Here is a 19,502-nt window from a genome sequence, read left to right on the forward strand (position 1 = left end):
TCAAGAGAAACAGAAACCTACAAACTGAAAGTTCTCTTCTCTCTGAGTCTCTGAAATGAACTTCTAGGAAATGTCCTGATTAGCTTGCTTATGGCTTATATAGTCTTAATGCAAAGATCTCAGTACATGCTGGTATTAAAAGGGGTGATTATTTTTTAAAACAAATTATTTTTATTTTCTCTCTAAAAGACAAACATTTTGACATGTTCATCTATTCTTAAGAGCTCAACTTAGTAGTGAAAGCATCTGTTGAAGAACCAAACAGCTGTGAATCTAAATATAGTATTAAATTCAGTCTTTACAGCATAAAGGTCGGAAATGTGCTGCTGTTCAACATGTGAAAGTATAAATGACAGTGCTAGATGTTACAGAAGTTGCAATTTTGGAAATTGAACTTCATGCTAGTTTATCTCACAGAGGGATGCGTATTATGCATCGTCACATATATTGTGCTATATTTTCCTAGTGTGAATATCCCCACATGTGACTCATAACTCAAAAGTTGATAGAAGACATAGTTTTTGTTCTTTCTTTCTTTTTTTATTAATAGTATGATATCTTAGGACACAAAAATATTGCCATTTCCTAGGAAAAGAAGAACAATGTTTAAAGAAATTACAGCCAAAACCATCCAGTTATTGTGAATCGAAAAATAGGTATTTTTTTCTTTTTTTTCTAAATAAGTATTTTTTAAAAAGAAATAAGGGATCATAAAAATGATTTTACTAAAAAGTATATATTTTAGTTATTTTCTCACAATAGGTCATATCCACTCTCAAATTTCTTCATACTGAATATCTCATTTGAATTAATTTAAAATTATGATTATGTGAAACAAAAATTTATTCACAAAGATAAATCATGTTATATTTGCTAAGGTAGAAAATGTACTGATATATTTTCAGCAACAGGAATTGAAAGAAGAAAATTTTAAAAATCAACTAAAAAATAATTAATCAAACATTCTGTTTTCTAATCATTTAGGTTTCTTGGCATTTCCCTACAGAAGTGATAAATAACACTTGTTTTATATGGTTAACGAATATAACATGATACTGAATTTCATTTTGTCTACAGTTGCTGTGTCTTTTTCCTCCTCCCATTATATGAGTAAATATATAAAATTGGTAGCTATTGTTGTTACATATATTAATGTGAAATAGTCATTGTGCGGCTTCTTAGTTTTTTTTTTTTTTGTTTTTTGTTTGTTTGTTTGTTTGTTTGTTTTTCAAACTGGTGTGTTTTTCAGAGCCTGTAGTAATACTGATGGATTTAATCTATGTAACTACCAAAAAAGATGTTAAAATGAAATCCAGGGGCATAAAATGGTAGAATACAAATACCTTTTCAGTGTTGGGGCTGTATTACAGGAGAGAAAATGCTAAAATGAAACTATTAAGCAATTTGAGGTTTTAACTCAGAGATATATAGGCATGCCTTTTATGGACAAAGATGATTACCACAATTTTATGAGCAAATAAGATACTGGTCAGCAAGGAGGTGGAGAAAAGAATGTAGAATAACTAAAGTAAATATTTTTTAACACTTTGTGCTTTACATGCCTGAAAACAATTTTTCTTTATAATGTGTATTTTATATTTAATTTAAAGTCAAGGAAATATAGGTATCAAGAAGTTAAGTATCTCTCTCGTAAATATTTAAGTAAGAAAAGGATGATAATTTTACACAATCCTATAAAATTTGAGTCATTTAAAAAATATTTCTGCATTTTTTTTGATAGCTTATATTAAAACAGCAAAGATTCCAAGAAGAGAGACAAAGAGTAAGGGGGAAATGACTTATAAAAGAATGATATTCATATGTATTTACTTAAAATAAAGTTAATAAAACCAGCATAAGTGTGGTTTTACTTTGGACAATAAATCTTCAAAGGTTTTGGTAAAATTAGTCTTATATTTTCTTAGAGTGTGTTTGTGAAACATATACAGAAGAACTACCGGAGGCCTATTATAAGAGCAAATTCTGGTTCCTACATCATTTAATCAAATATATTTGGTATTAGCATGTGGTCACTTAGAGAAGAAAAGGAGTTCCTTAATTCACTGCTTAAAAACAAACACATAAATAAATGAAAACAGGTCAACAACTTAAAAAAAAAAAAAAAAAAACTAAAGAGTCTTTAAAATATTTTATTAATTCCATATGTTTGGGAAATAAAAAGTATCCATGAAACATTGCTGAATGAAAACAAGATTATGGTATTGAATTCATTAAAAAAGCCTACTGAAGTAAAACCCTACAGATATGTTTGAGTCTAAAAATGTAAAACTGGTATGTTGAACAAGCATGATTAATGATCCTGATAAATACATATTTTATTCTTGTCTTTTAGTTCTTTTCTACCATTAGTAATTTTTCTGTTGTCCTGGATAAAAATTTGACCAGTGCCCATAATATTTTGCTTACTTCTATTTAATAGATAATCCTATAGTTATTTTGAATCTCAAAATACAGCCTTAATCAGAAATCCAATCCAAGATATAAAGCAACATTTCAAGCTATGGCAAAAGATAAGATTTTCTCTCCTATATGCAACTAAAAATAGAGTTTGGAAAGACTTGTGGCTAGGAAAGAAGGTCTAGTTTTTGTTTGTTTGTTTGTTTTGGTTTTGGTTTTCTTTTTTCTCCTTCCTCTGCTACTTTGTGGGAATAAAGAAAATAAAAGTAAAGGGACAGGGGATTTTATTATTATTATTATTATTATTATTATTATTATTATTTGCTGGTCTCTGGATCTGGCAATGTTTAAAGTTAATTTCTCTGATAAGTGCTTTGTGGGCTCTCTGGATGCTTTTCTGTTTGGACCACCTCAGCCCTCATTTGTCTGATTGTCCACTTTTCTAGTTCTCTGATTGTTAAGGTCTTCTGGCTCAAGATCTCTTGGACAATGATCTCTTTTTTCCTGTTGCAAGTTACTCCTAGTCTTTGGGAAATGGAATTATTCATTCTTCTCATTTATAGATGTAAGAAATGTAGGGTCTTTAGCTTTCTCAGATATTAAAAAAAAAATCACTGTTATATGTTAAATCAAGGTCTCCAAATAAGATCATCAAAGCTGCCATTACTATGCTTGGAAGTAGGAGGTAATACGGTAGTGGTTATAAGAAAGGGAAGTATATCCTGATAACAGTTCTCTTGGAAGAAAACCTTCCCAGAGCTCTTATTTTGTTCTTGGTATCTTGACTGTTTAAATATTATTTAATTTAATTTATTTTTTAATTATAATTTAAGTTCATACATTAGATATTAGATATTATACCTTAGGACTTAGGTTCATACATTAGGTACTATACATTCATACATTAGGTATACCTTAGGTATTTCTCCTCATGCTATCCTTCCCCTATATCCCTATCCACTGGTATCCTTCCCCTAGTCCCTTATCCCGACCCCCGACAGGCCCAGATGTATGATGTCCCCCTCCCTGTGTCCATGTTTAAATTTTAAAGTTGGAAAGTTCCTTGCATCTTGTTCTCTATATCTTTATATATATATATATATAAATATAAATTTTAAGACTGGAAAGTGGTCTGGTAACATGAAACATGAAACCAGTGTACTTTCCTTTTACGGTTGTTTTTTACCATTATTACTTATAAATTCAACATATAGAAAACTATCTTACAAAGACTTTGTGTTGGTACACAAGTGAGAAATAAATAAGGAGCTTCTAGTTCTGCAACCTGATATATATGTTTATACTTATTAAGTCCATATAAACAAGTATATTAAGAGAGAAAGGAAAAAGAGAGAAAAGGAAGAAAAAAGAATGATTGTGTAATGATCCTCTGATTATATTGTTAAATATTATAATACAGGTCAGGTGTTAAAATCATCTTTTAAATTTTATTTAAAAAACACAGAATTTATCAAATGGACACTGTAGGAATAATATATAACTCCTATATTGTTTTATTCTCCTTCCTTAAAAGTGCATTTATTAAATACCTTTACCGTATAAGTTAAGTGCCCTCATCAACTATCTATCTGTCATACATATTTTAACAACTATTGAGGAATCTATCCTTCAGCAATTTACCGTGGCTATTTTCAACATAATGGTGTTTTTTTATTCCCCTCCTGCTTTCTACACAAGTTTAATTTAGATGAAAGTAATCCAAATTCTACAAATTTGTTTTATTGTCATATAGCCCACACTTATTGGCCTAGAATGCATGATTGATTATTCATTAAGATAAGGTTTTGATAAATAATGCAAAGATATTAATCATGCTATGAACAAGAATGACATTACTGTAGTGAGCAAAAAGATAAGACATAATGCTAAAAATAGAATGTTTATGCAATTTTAATACACAATTTGAGAATTGCAACATAAATCACTTTTGCTAATAAGTTCAGTTAAAAACCACTATTTAGCTGGTACCATTTGTGATTATATTTATTACCTTTTGTTATACTTGAGACCTTTATAGGATTCCACTTAATTCTGAGTTCACATAAAAATCAAACATCACCTTTATATTCTCTACTTTTGTATTACAAAATTCTTATCGGTTCACAGAAATTCGAAACAACAACAACAAAAAAGGCACAGAGAAGTCTTGTGTGTCCATCATCCAGTTTCCCCAATGGTGATAGTTTGCTTATAGCACAAAATCAAATCCAATAAATGGACAATAATACCTTCCATAGATCTTATTTGAATTTTACCATTTTACATACATTAATATGTGTATTTCTATAATTATATTTACATATAAATTTCCACAACAGTTAAACTCAAGATACACAACTGTCCCATTACCCCAAAGATCCTTTATGTTACATTTGATAATCACACACAATGCTCCCTTCCTCCTTACCAAAAGTGACCACTAAAATAATAAAATCACTAAACTAGAATAAGTTGTGCATGTGTAATGTAATATCTAAAACAAGTACTAAAAGACTTATAGAAAGATATGCTCAAGACCACTGTGGAGAAATAAAAATAAAATTTTAGAAAATGTTTATTTTATTTTATTTTATTTTACTTTAAGTTCTGGGGTACATGTGCAGGTCATGCAGGGTTGTTGCATAGGTGTATACATAACCAGGTAGTTTGCTGCCTCTATTACTCCTTTGACTATATCTGGCATTTCTCCCCATGTTATCCCTCCCTAACCCTCGTTGTCCCTCCCCCAGCCCCCTTCAGCTGCTCCCAGTGTGTGATGCTCTTCTACCTGAGTCCACATGTTCTCATTGTTCAACACCTGCCTATGAATTAGAACATGTGGTATTTGGTTTTCTGATCTTGTGTCAGTTTACTGAGAATGATGGTTTCCAGATTCATCCAAGTCCCTACAAAGGACATGAAATCACCATTTTTTATGGATGTGTAGTATTCCATGATGTATATCCACATTTTTTTTGTCTATTGTTGATGGGCATTTGGGTTGGTTCCGGGTCTTTGCTATTGCACACAGGGCTGCAATGAACTCACGTGTGCATGTGTCTTTATAGTAGAATGATTTATAGTTCTTTGGATATATATCCGGTAATAGGATTGCTGGGTCAAATGGAATTTCTATTTCTAGATCCTTGAGATATCATCACACTCTCTTCTGCAATGGTTGCAATAATTTACATTCCCACTAACAGCGTAAAATTGTTCCTATTTCTCCACATCCTCTCTAGCATCTGTTGTCTCCAGATTTTTTAATGATCACCATTCTAACTGGCATGAGATGGTATCTCAATGTGGTTTTGATTTGCATTTCTCTAATGACCAGTGATGATGAGTATTTTTTCATGTTTGTTGGCCTCATATATGTCTTCTTTTGAAAACTGTCTGTTCATATCCTTCACCCACTTTTAAATGGGTTTGTTTGTTTTCTTGTATATCTGTTTTAGTTCTTTGTAGATTCTGGATATTAGCCCTTTGTCATATGGGTAGATTGCAAAATTTTTTTTCCATTCTGTTGGTTTCCAGTTCACTCTAATGATTGTTTCTTTTGCTGTACAGAAGCTCTGAATTTTAATTAGATCCCATTTGTCTGATTTTTACTACTTTCTCTACAACTTATTTATTGGTATTAAACTACTGTCTTTAATGTTGACAAATGCAATAAGAACATTTCTATTTTTTATTTCAGATATTTTGCCTACTTTCAATGGTCTTTTTGAAATACAAGTGTTGTGTTTTCTATTATCTGAGACATGCCAAGAAAAAACACAATAAAATACTCCCTTGCCCCTGCAAGAATGGCCATTATTAAAAATCAGAAAACAACAGATGTTGTGTGGATATGGTGAAAAGGGAATCCTTATACACTACTGGTAGGAATGTAATTAGTGCAACTTCTATGAAAAACAGTATGGAGATATCTCAAAGAACTAAAATTAGATCTTCTCTTCTATTCAGCCATACCACTATTGGGTATCAATCCAAAGGAAAAGAAGTCATTATATGAGAAAGACACCTATGTGTATTTATGGCAGCACAATCCACATTAGCAAAGATATGAAACCAAACTAAGTGCCCATCAACTGATGAGTGGACAAAAAAATGTGGAATATTACCCAGCCATAAAAAAAGAATGAAATAATGTCTTCTCCAGGAACTTGGATGGAGTTAGAGGCCATTATTCTAACTCAAAAATGGAAAACGAAATACCATATGTTCTCACTTAGAAGTGGAAGCTAAGCTATGGATATGCATGGATATACAGAGAGGTGGAATAGACATTGGAGACTCAGAATAGAGGAAGATAGAAAGGGGCGATGGATTTAAAAAACGACATTTTGGGTAACAATGTACACTACTTGGGTGATGGGTGCACAAAAATCTCATGCCTAGCCACTGTAAAATTAATCCATGTAATCAAAAATCACTTATACCCCAAAAACTATTGAAATAAAAGCTATATATAAAAATAAATAAACAAATTGTATGTGTCACCATTTCCATTTCCTTCGGAGCATCATTGCTTATCAACATTTGCAATATACGATTGAAATGTGCTTTTGTGGTCTTTAAACATTTTTGTCATTTTCTATGCTTTATCTATTTGAAAGCAATGAATAAAGTCAGACAGGGCGTCAGTATGTTTACCTCTGCCTCTCCAGTGCCTGACATAGTACTGGTAACGTAGCATGTATTCAGTAGATGTTTATTGAATAAATTCTTGTTTAGAATAAGTAAAAATTGCTGTTTTCATTAAAATATTGTGCATAAATGCAGAGCAGGGCATTTAAAAATGATTGCTGTGAAAAATATTAAATAATTCAGTTGGCCCCAAATTCAATGTAAATATCTATGGCTATTAAGGGGTTAGGTGACAAAAAAAACTGAACAGGATGCATTAAAAGTGACAAGGTTAAACAGAGGAGTGGCGTTCCAAACATGCTGGTCAGATCACATTTGCAACGTGAGTCCAGCTCTAGTCATATTTTTCAGAGGGCTAGAGAATAACATGAGAATATGAAAGTGTGACATATGAAACACTTGAAGGAACTTGGAATGTTTAGCTTGTAAAAGCCTAGGGGACAAATATAATTGATATCCTCAGATGTTGAGCAGCTGTCACATGCAAGATTTTTCCCTTTATTTTTCTCAAGAACTTTAATAATATGTCAAAAATAAATTTTCCAGTTAAAATAATACCGAAGCAATCAGAATGATTACTCTATTAGAAAAAAAGAATTTAAAATGCTTCTGCTAGTTTTTCTTTAGGTTGCAATAGCTGTTTCTTCATTTTACACCTGGGATTAGATTTGAAGCTTTCTTGGCATCTTTGGAGTAATAATTAAATCTGCTTTCAGTCATAAGATGCAGGTGAACTAAATATTCTTTCTATGTCTTATTATTTACTACTAAATAAATTAATATTTATTAATATTAATATAACAAGTATACTGTTTAAAATCTCACAACCACAGTAGTGAGGAAAATCATAGTGGACTGTGTAACAGTCACTTCTTATCAGCTAATGCACTCAAGTGAATGAGAAGAAAGTTCTGCAAATTGATTAAAAATAAGAATAATAAAACACAACTCCTCTAAATAGCTCAGTTTCCATATTTGTTGTATTTATATGCCGACTAAAATCTAATCTCTACACAGTCATTTTTCACATTTGTTATGATACATATTGTTGTTGAAGAGCTTTGACAGGTTTTGAAGACTGTTGCAAAGTTTTGCCTGGGCAAAGAAAACTTCTAATTATGATTTTAAGCATCAAATATCTAGAATAGTGTCTATGCATTTTTAATATTTCCTAAACCTTCTTAAAGTTATATTTATGCTTTGTTATCCTTTTGGTATTTTTCAATTTATGCCAACAAATTATCCGAAAGAAAATTAATATCAGTAACCAAATTGAATGTTTCAGGCAGTAAATCCTATTGAATTTAAATTCATTTCTTGGTTTATTCATTTTATATATTTTTGTAAAAGCAAAATTCAGCACAAAATAGTAAAACCCTCCCATTTTCTTCTGCAGAATGATTGAATTTTCTCCAGAATCTATACCTAAACTTAGTCAGGAGAATCCCTTTTTAACTTTGAAATTACCTCTCATAAGGAACTTAGTGTCTGTTAAGTGTCAGGGGATAGAGCAAAGAAAGTGAAGGGTTTGTTCTCATAGTCACTGCTGTATTTCTAAGACGTCACAATCCTTAGGAATAAATTGGACTTTCAAGAATGACACCTGCTTCAATGTTAACCTCTAAAAGTGTTAGATTTTGTCCAAAATATAAACCCAACCCTTTAAAAATTTTTAAGAAGCTATTTAAGTATGCTCTTTTGAAAGAATCTTGGTACTTTGCAGTTAAATCATAGCAAATCTGTCTAGCACTATACTGTGAAATGTCTTGTCACTGTACCTACATGTAACAATAGTTAAGACATCCAGCTTCTCGTGTGTCTGCTTCTCTCACCTAAAGCAGAGAGCACATTTACACAGGTGCAGTTTTTTCTAACCTACTTTGTGGTTCTTGTTAAAAATTATTACTAAAATAATGATGCAATTTGTTCACAGTGATATAATTCATATTTTGTAGTGAAAATAATAAGTGTAGTTACATGAAATGTGCAATGGCTTGAATGTTCCTTCCAAATCTCATGTTGAAACTTAATCCCCAATGTGGCAGTATTGAGAAGAGGACCTGTAAAAGATGATTCGGTTACGAGGGCTCTTCCCTCATGAATAGATGAATCTGTTCATGGATTCATGGATTATTGGGTTAATGGATTATCGTGGGAGGGAAACTGGTGGCTTTGTAAGAAGAGTAAAAGACACCTGAGCTCGATGTTCGATGTTAGCACACTCAGCCTGCTCACTATGTGAATCTCTGTATCATATTGGGATGCCACAGAAAGCTGTCACCAGCAAGGCCTTCACCAGAGCCACCCTCTTCACCTTGGACTTCCTTGGCCCACATAATTCTAAGAAATTAATTTGTTTTCTTTGTAAATTACCAAGTTTTAGATATTCTGTGATAAGCAACAGAAAATGAACTAAGACAGCATGTGTATTAAAATATGAAGAAGTGTATGAAACATAAATAAGACTGGAAGGCTAAATGATTTAATTGACCATGTTCTCCTAACTAAAGGGAACCTATAATAACTATAATTAAGACAACGTTCTCTCTTCTGTTCCTATTTTATTTTATTTGAGTTCATAAATTTTCCATATCATCTTGCCCCATGCTGTGTGGGCCCCATTTATTTTTTTCTTCTTGATTTTATTATTAGTTTTAATATTTGCTAGTGTCCTTACTCAAAATCTGCCTTAATATTAAAAGTCAATCATCGACTGATTTTTTTAATAACTTTTGTTCCTTTGCAACGGCCATACAGTATTTATATGTCAGAAAAATAATTTAAAAATACACGGTGCATGGCTTTAATGCTAAATAATTCCATGCTTTCCAATTTGAGCACTGTGTCCATGAGTCTTCTGAAGCGTCTGAATCTTTCTAACTCCTTTCTCCACATCTGGTGGAGTGTAGCGATGAGTGTCTGGTATTACATCCAAGTTTCCTTCTCCAACCAGCCTGATTATTGGAAAGCAAAAGCAGATGGTGTAAAATTTTAACTTTAAATGAGTATACATCTCAAAAATTGTATTTTTTTTAAGAAAAGGAAAATTTCTGAATAGTACGTAATACATCTTCATGTTAGCAAGTCTCCATTGTCTCATAAAGGCTTTTAAATACTTTTTAAAATATCAGTGTAAAACAACATACATTTTATTTGTTTTGTATATCTCTTAGCCTCTTTCAATCTATAAAATCTCCTTATTTTAAAGTCTTTCTTTTAGCCAGGCTCAGTGGCTCACACCTGTAATCCCAGCTAATTGAGTAGACTATTGAGACTCTAACTGAAATACTTAGGGCTTGAAGTCATTGTATAGATTTGTATTACCATATATTTCAGAGTAATAAAAAATTATCCACAGTATGAGTGAATAATGTAATAAATGGCTAATTCAGATGACTTAAGTCATAGCTTAGAAATTTGTTAGTGAGAAAGCATGAGAAACTATGGCTAAGGCAACATTCCAGACAAAATTACTGAGATGAGAAAAAGATTGAGAGAACTACATACAACAGTTTTTCCCAAGCAAACTTCAGTGGTGATCAATGAAATGTTTCAGATTAATATGAACTCATGGGTTTTAAGTTCTTGCAATGTTCATTGTAGTTAAATTTCTTGATGTTTAAATCATACTGTTTTAAACTATTAGAGCCCCTTTACTTCCTTACTGTGACCTTCCAATAGGATTTTTACAGCCTTTGATACTTTCTTTGTTTTGCAATTTGGTATAAAAAAATACTTCCTGGTTTATATTATGCAGTTCTCATCACAGGGAGAATCTGTCATTTCTCAAAGAAAACTTGGTTTCCTTGACTATGAAGTGGCATTTAGAGACCACAGTCTGAATTCTCTTTATCTAGTTTACCATTGCTTTTAGATTTTTCCTGTATACCAGTTAGAAAATATATATTTTATTGCATAAGAGAAAATAATCACACAAAAAGTTTGTATACTAATTGAAATTAAAAATTAACGGTGTAGACAATCCAAAAAGAGGGAATCCTTCCCAAATCATTTTACGAGACAAACATCATCCTGATACCAAAACCCGGCAGAGCCTCAACAAGAAAAGAAAATTTCAGGCCAATATCCATGATGAACATAGATGCAAAAATCTTCAATAAAATACTGGCAAACCGATTGCAACAGCATATCAAAAAGCTCATCCACCATGATCAAGTAGGATTCATCCCGGGGATGCAAGGCTGGTTCAACATACGCAAGTCCATAAACGTAATTCACCACATAAACAGAACCAAAGACAAAAACCACATGATTATCTCGATTGATGCAGAGAAGGCTTTTGACAAAATTCAACAACCCTTTATGCTAAAAACCCTCAATAAACTAGGTATTGACGGAACGTATCTCAAAACAATAAAAGCTATTTACGACAAACCAACAGCCAATATCATACTGAATGGGCAAAAACTGGAAGCATTCCCTTTGAAATCTGGCACTAGACAAGGATGCCCTCTCTCACCACTCCTATTCAATATAGTACTGGAAGGTCTAGCCAGAGCAATCAGGCAAGAAAAAGAAATAAAGGGTATCCAAATTGGAAAGGAGGAAATCAAATTGTCTCTATTTGCAGATGACATGATTGTATATCTGGAAGACCCCATCATCTCAGCCCAAAATCTCCTGAAACTGATAAACAACTTCAGCAAAGTCTCAGGATACAAAATCAACGTGCAAAAATCACAAGCATTCCTATACACCAGTAATAGACTTCAAGAGAGCCAAATCAAGAACGAACTGCCATTCACAATTGCTACAAAGAGAATAAAGTACCTAGGAATACAACTAACAAGGAACGTAAAGGACCTCTTCAAGGAGAACTACAAGCCATTGCTCAACGAAATAAGAGAGCATACAAACAGATGGAGAAACATTCCATGTTCATGGTTAGGAAGAATCAACATCGTGAAAATGGCCATACTGCCCAAAGTAATTTACAGATTCAACGCTATTCCCATCAAGCTACCAATGACCTTCTTCACAGAACTGGAAAAAAACACCTTAAACTTCATATGGAACCAAAAGAGAGCCCGCATAGCCAAGTCAATTCTAAGCAAAAAGAACAAAGCGGGAGGCATCACACTACCGGACTTCAAACTATACTACAAGGCTACAGTAGTCAAAACAGCATGGTACTGGTACCAAAACAGAGATATAGACCAATGGAACAGAACAGAGGCCTCACAGGAAATACAACATACCCACAACCATCTGATCTTCGACAAACCTGACAAAAACAAGCAATGGGGAAAGGACTCCCTGTTTAATAAATGGTGTTGGGAAAACTGGCTAGCCATGTGCAGAAAGCAGAAACAGGACCCCTTCCTGACACCTTACACCAAAATTAACTCCAGATGGATTAAAGACTTAAACATCAGACCTAATACCATAAAAACCTTAGAAGAAAATCTAGGCAAAACCATTCAGGACATAGGTGTAGGCAAGGACTTCATGACCAAAACGCCAAAAGCAATGGCAACAAAAGCCAAAATAGACAAATGGGACCTAATCAAACTCCACAGCTTCTGCACGGCAAAAGAAACCGTCAGTAGAGTGAATCGGCAACCAACAGAATGGGAAAAAATTTTTGCAGTCTACCCATCTGACAAGGGGCTGATATCCAGAATTTACAAAGAACTAAAGCAGATCTACAAGAAAAAAACAAACAAGCCCATTCAAAAATGGGCAAAGGATATGAACAGATACTTTACAAAAGAAGACATACAGGAGGCCAACAAACATATGAAAAAATGCTCATCATCACTGGTCATCAGAGAAATGCAAATTAAAACCACACTGAGATACCATCTCACACCAGTTAGAATGGCGATCATTAAAAAATCGGGAAACAACAGACGCTGGAGAGGATGTGGAGAAATAGGAACACTTTTACACTGTTGGTGGGAATGTAAATTAATTCAACCATTGTGGAAGACAGTGTGGCAATTCCTCAAGGACCTAAAAATAGAAATCCCATTTGACCCAGCAATCCCATTACTGGGTATATATCCAAAGGATTATAAATCATTCTACTACAAGGACACGTGCACACGAATGTTCATTGCAGCACTGTTTACAATAGCAAAGACCTGGAACCAACCCAAATGCCCAACGATGATAGACTGGATAGGGAAAATGTGGTACATATACACCATGGAATATTATGCAGCCATCAAAAACGATGAGTTCACGTCCTTTATAGGGACATGGATGAACCTGGAAACCATCATTCTCAGCAAACTGACACAAGAGCAGAAAATCAAACACCGTATATTCTCGCTCATAGGCGGGTGTTGAACAATGAGAACACATGCACACAGGGAGGGGAGCACTACACACTGGGGTCTGTTGGGGGGAAATGGGGGAGGGGTGGGGGGTGGGGAGGTGGGAAGAGATAGCATGGGGAGAAATGACAGATACAGGTGAGGGGACGGAAGGCAGCAAAGCACACTGCCATGTGTGTACCTATGCAACAATCTTGCATGTTCATCACATGTACCCCAAAACCTAAAATGCAATAAAAAAAAAAGAAAAAAAAAAAAAAAAAAAAAAAAAAAAATTAACGGTGTAAGATTTCTTTGTCTTTTGTTTTTCTCTTAGTTATTACTCTGAAAAATCTTATTTCCTAAGAACACGAAGATAATTGCTTATTTTCTACCTATTTATTTACATATAAATCTTCAAAATAATAGTACCAATATTATTAATATTAATATGGTCAACAAATGGTATTTAATATTTTATTTCAACAATTTTTAAGTCTTGATATATCCCAGTAAAGATGTACAGTCAAGTCAGACATAGCAACATTTGAGAAAAATCTCCAAAATGTCTGCTGATGTCACACAGCCTGTGTGACTTTCTGCACATTTTCTTTATTTCTTTTTTTTTCTTCTTCCTTTAACTTTTATTTTAGGTTTTGGGAGTTCATGTGAAGGTTTGCTGTATAGGTAAACTTTTGTCATGAGCATTTGTTGTACAGATTATTTCATCATCCAGATATTAAGTCTAGTATCCAATAGTTATTTTTTGTGTTCCTTACCCTCCTCCCACCCTCCACTCTCAAGTAGTGCTCATTGTTTGTTGTTTTCTTCTTTGTGATCATGAGTTCTCATCATTTACCTCCCACTTACAAGTGAGAACATGCACTATTTGGTTTTACGTTCCTGCATTAGTTTGCTAAGGATAATAGCATCCAGCTCCATAAGTGTTTCTGCCAAAGACATGATCTCATTCTTTTTTATGGCTGCATCAGATTCCATGGTATATATGTACCATGTTTTCCTTATTCAATCTGTTATCAATGGGCATTTAGGTTGACTCTATATCTCTGCTATTGAGAATAGTGCTGCAGTGGACATTTGTGACTGCACATTCTTTCAAGATTCTCTTGTGCCAGAGGGAAATCATCAATGTATCATTAGCTTCAATTTCACTGTTACTGCTACTTCCAAATGGTTCCCCCCCCAACCCCCGGATTATTGTCAATGCCTTGCAATTCTTGTGTAGGTCATAAATGTGCAGTATTTTTAAAGTTATAATTTATATAAATAAATATTTTTTAAAGTTTTACAAAGAAAAAATACAGTAAAATTACTGTGTTTTAAGGTAATTCAAAACTACTCTTGCATAGTTAAGCCATCAAATTAACATAAATTTAGTATTATTTTATTTTTTACTATTTGTAAGGACTATTTTAATAATTTAAAATAAATTTTATAGTTTGCAAAATAATCAGAAGGGCTCTAAATTGTAATCCATAAAAGAAACTACCTTCAGAGAACTATATTGTTTATTAATGTCCCCTTTTCTTATGTTTCTACTGTATAAATATTTTTCACTTTTTTGTTTTTACTCATATTTATAAAATGAGAATATTTCTTATACATATATGTGCAGATGCATATATATTTACATCATTTTATACAGAGAGGTTACCACCTTTCAGAGACAAAAGGCAGCATAGCAATAACATTAGTTGGCACCTTTAAAATATTTTTAAAGGAGTAACCTGTAACTATGTAGAAAAATATTTCTCATTCTTTTTAGAGTTATATGCTACTTCACTTAATGGGTATAGCATAGTTTATTAAACCAGTCCCCTGTAGATGAACATTTTTATTATTTTCTTCTTCATGGAAGACTAGGACAAAAATTCATAGCCTTTTGCATACGCCACTTTAAAATTTTGCCTGGATAGCTCTGGAAGATATTCTTAAAAGAGGGTTGCTGGTTTTTTTCAGATATTCCAAAATTACTTTTCATAGATGTTGTATATAGACGTATTTCCCCCAGCAGTACAGAGATGTGTATCTCCCAACAATCTCACCAACAGATTATATTGCTAATCTGTTAATATGTCCTTTAAAGGGAATTATTGTTTGTATCTAGAGTTGAACATGAATCCTCCTATGAGACAAAATATATTCAAGTAGTTGTCTATTCAATAACTTGGAATAATATTTTTGCCTTTAGAGGCTCAGTGGGTATATGACTTTTAACAGTAATACTGACTTTTGAAAAAGGCTAATCTAATCATTTGGACATCTTCCAGTGAAACCTCTCTGGGAGGAGTGACAGCTTTTGAAGAAATATAGCACAGTAGTTTAGTTGATGTTAGAAAGCCTAAACATTTAAGAAAACTTTTAGGAATAGAGCCTATGCTGCAGCCTTGATTCAGCATGAAATCCACATCAGTGCTGCTCTCTAATTTCCTAGAGTGGAAGCCCTCAGACGAACTCCTAGTTACCTCCATTTATAGGAATAATTAGGGAATAGCCTTCTCCCACAAGTGAGTATGAACGAGAGCCTACAGCGTTGTATTATTAGTACTTTTTAGAAATTATCTTTGGGCTTTACTGGTGCCCTCATCACTATAAGGTATGCGTGTTAATCTTTACTCATCTGTGTCATGGTCTATTCCCCTGGGAATCATCTCAGAACAACAGAGTCACTGGAGGGTTAAAGAGTGTGGATGACAGCAGTTAACCACCACAATGCACCTGTCAGATGTCCAGCTGGCTCACATATCACTGAACATAAGGCTGATTGGCTCTCTGCCCAGATATTATAGTGTATCCTGAATGGTGCCATATTGACAATTATGGATATGCAAAATTGTTCACACATTTAAGGTTAAGAGCAACTTATTTTGAGCTCATATCTTTATGCAATTTATTTGATGGCACATGGGGGTCATTCTGAAGTCTAGTCCTTAGAGGCAAGAATTGCTGTGGCAACTAACTTGTTCTAAATTGCTGTTGCTGTTCAAATAGTTTAAAAATTAATTATCTTTCTAGATTTCAATCATAGTTTTGAATAATTATTCAGGGGAAATTGGGAAATAATGTAAATTAGCATCTAAGCTATAAAGAATAAATTTATTTATTAGAGCTGGGGGGCACAATGACGGATGATTTCTGCTGAAAACAACAGTGTCTATTTAATAATGATGTGTTGTAAAACAATATAACAGCATGAAATTAATAATGAATTTATCCTCCTGTAAATCTTGTAAGTAGATTCCCAAAGAAATAATTATCCATTTTCTGATTTCACATTGCAAATAAACTACCATAATGTGCTATTGTGAACTGTTATATTTTTACAGTCATTCTAGACAGAGTCTTTGTGTATTCACGATAAAGACTCATGTCTTTGAATAGTATTTTGTAGTTCTAAGAGATTTTTTACCTCTTTCATTAGTCTGTATTTCAAAGTATTTTATTCTTTTTATACCTACTGTGGATGGGATTGCATTTTTGATCGGCTCTCAGCTTGGATTGTTGGTGTGTAGGAATGCTACTGAGTTTTGTATGTTGATTCTGTATCCTGAAATTTTGCTAAAGTAGTGCCTCAAGTCAAGAAGGTACTGGTTAGAGACTACGGAGTTTTCCAGTTATAGAATCATGTTGTCTGCAAACAGGGATAGTTTGACTTATTCTCTTCCCGTTTTCATGATTTTTATTTCTTTCTCATGCCTGATTGCTCTGGCTAGCAGTGGTGAGAGAAGCCATCCTTGTCTTGTTCCAGTTTTTGAGGGGAATGCTTCCAGATTTTGGCCATTTGGTATGATGTTGGCTGTGGGTTTGTCATAGATGACTCCTACTGTTTTGAAGTATGTTCTTTCATTGTCATGTTTGCTAAGAGTTTTTAACATGCAAGGGTGTTGAATTTTGTTGAAAGCCTTTTTTGCATCTATTGAGATAATTGTGTGGATTTTGTTTTTATTTCTGTTTCTGTGATGAACCACGTTTACTGATTTTCATATGTTGAACCAATCCTGCATACCAGGAATAGAAGCCTACATGGTGGATTACTTTTTGATGTGCTCCTGGTTTCAGTTTGCTAAGTTTTTGTTGAAGATGATTGCAACAATGTTCACGAAGGATACCGGTCTAAAGTTTTTTGTTGCTGTCGTTATGACTCTGCCAAGTCTTGGTGTCAGGATAATGCTGGCCTTATAGAATGAGTTGGGGAGGAGTTTGTCTTTCATTTTTTGGAAGAGTTTCAGTAGGAATGATAGCAGCCCTTCTTTATATATCTGGTAGAATCCAGCTGTGAATCCTTCCAGTCCTAGGCTCTTTTGGTTGGACAGGCTTCTTATTACTGATTAAATTTTGGAAATTATTGGTCTGCTTAGAGATTCAATTTTTTTTGGCTGTATGCTTCAGGAATTTATCCATCTCTTCTAGGTTTTCTAGCTTGTATGCATAGAAGTGTTTATATAAGTCTCTGAGTTTTTTTTTTTTCTTTTCTTTCTTTTTTTCTTTTTTTTTTTTTCTTTTTTTTTTTTTTTTGTATTTTTATGGGTTGGGTAGTAATGTCCTCTTTTTTATTTTTGATTGTTTTTATTTGGACCTTCTCTATTTTTTGATTCTCAGAAATGACACAAACAAATGGAAAAAATGTTCCATAAACATGGATAGGAAGAATCAATATTGTTAAATGACCATACTGTTCAAAGCAATTTAGAAATATAATACTATTCCTAAAATCTACCATGACATTCTTTACAGAATTAGAAAAAAATACTTTAAAATTAATATGGGCCAGCAGCAGTGACTCATGCCTGCAATCCAAACACTTTGTAAAGCTGAGGTGGGAGGATCACTTGAGCCCAGGAATTTGAGCGCAGCCTGGGTAACACAGTGAAAGCCTGTTTCTATGAAAAATCAAAAAAAAATTATACAGGCATGTTGGTGTGCACCTCTAGTCCTAGCTACTCAGGAGGATAAGGTGGGAAGATCATTTTGAGTCTGGAAGGTTGAGCCTGCACTGGGCCATGACTGTGCCACTACTCTCCAGCCTGGACAACAGAGTGAGACTCTGCACCTCCAACCACCACCACCGAAAAAAAAAAAACAACCAAACAAACAAACCAAAAAAACGTGGAACCAAAAAAGAGTCAGAATAGACAAAGCAAATATAAGTAAAAAGAAAAAACCTGGAGGCATCATGTTACCTTACTTCAAACTCTACTACAAGTCTACAGTAAGCAGAAAAGCATGGTACCAGAACAAAAACATACACATAGATCAACAGAACAGAACAGATAGCTCAGAAATAATGCTGCACACCCACAACCATCTGATAACCATCTGATCTTCAACAATGTCAACAAAAACAAGCAATGGTGAAAGGACATCATGTTCAATAAATGGTGCTGGCAAAACTGCCTAGTCATATGAAGAAGATTTAATCCAAAACTCTGGCTTACATCATATACAAAAACTAATTCAAGATTGATTAAAGACATAATTTTAAAACCTAAAACTATTAAAACCCTGAAAGAGAAGCTAGGAAAAACCATATTGCACTATTCGGGACATAGGCCCTGGCAAACACTTCAGGACAAAGACACAAAAAGCAATTGCAACAAAGACAAAAATTGACAAATGGGACCTAATTAAACGAAAGAGTTTCTGTACAGAAAAAGAAACTATCAGTAGAGTGAACAGTTGGCCAGCAGCATGGGAGGAAATATTTGCTAGCTATGCATCCCATAAAGGTCTAACATCCAAAATCTTTAAGGAACTTAAATTTAAAAACATGAAACAAACAGCCCCATTAAGAAGTGGGCAATGAACATGAACAGACACATTTCAAAAGAAGAAATACATGTGATCAACAGGCATATAAAAAAGTACTCAACATCACTAATCATTAGAAAAATGCAAATCAAAACCACAATGAAATACTATCTCGCACAAGTTAGAATAGCTATTAATAAAAAACAAACAAACAAAAAAACACACTGGCAAGGTTGCAGAGAAAAAGGGAGGCTTATACACTGCTGGTGGGAGTGGAAATTAGTTTAACCTTTGTGGAAAGCAGTATGGCAACTTCTTAAAGAAAACAGAATTACCATTTGACCCAGCAATCCCATTACTGGGGATATACCCAAGGGAATA

Source organism: Saimiri boliviensis, chromosome 3, assembly GCF_048565385.1.
Source record: "Saimiri boliviensis isolate mSaiBol1 chromosome 3, mSaiBol1.pri, whole genome shotgun sequence".
Lineage (NCBI taxonomy): Eukaryota > Metazoa > Chordata > Mammalia > Primates > Cebidae > Saimiri > Saimiri boliviensis.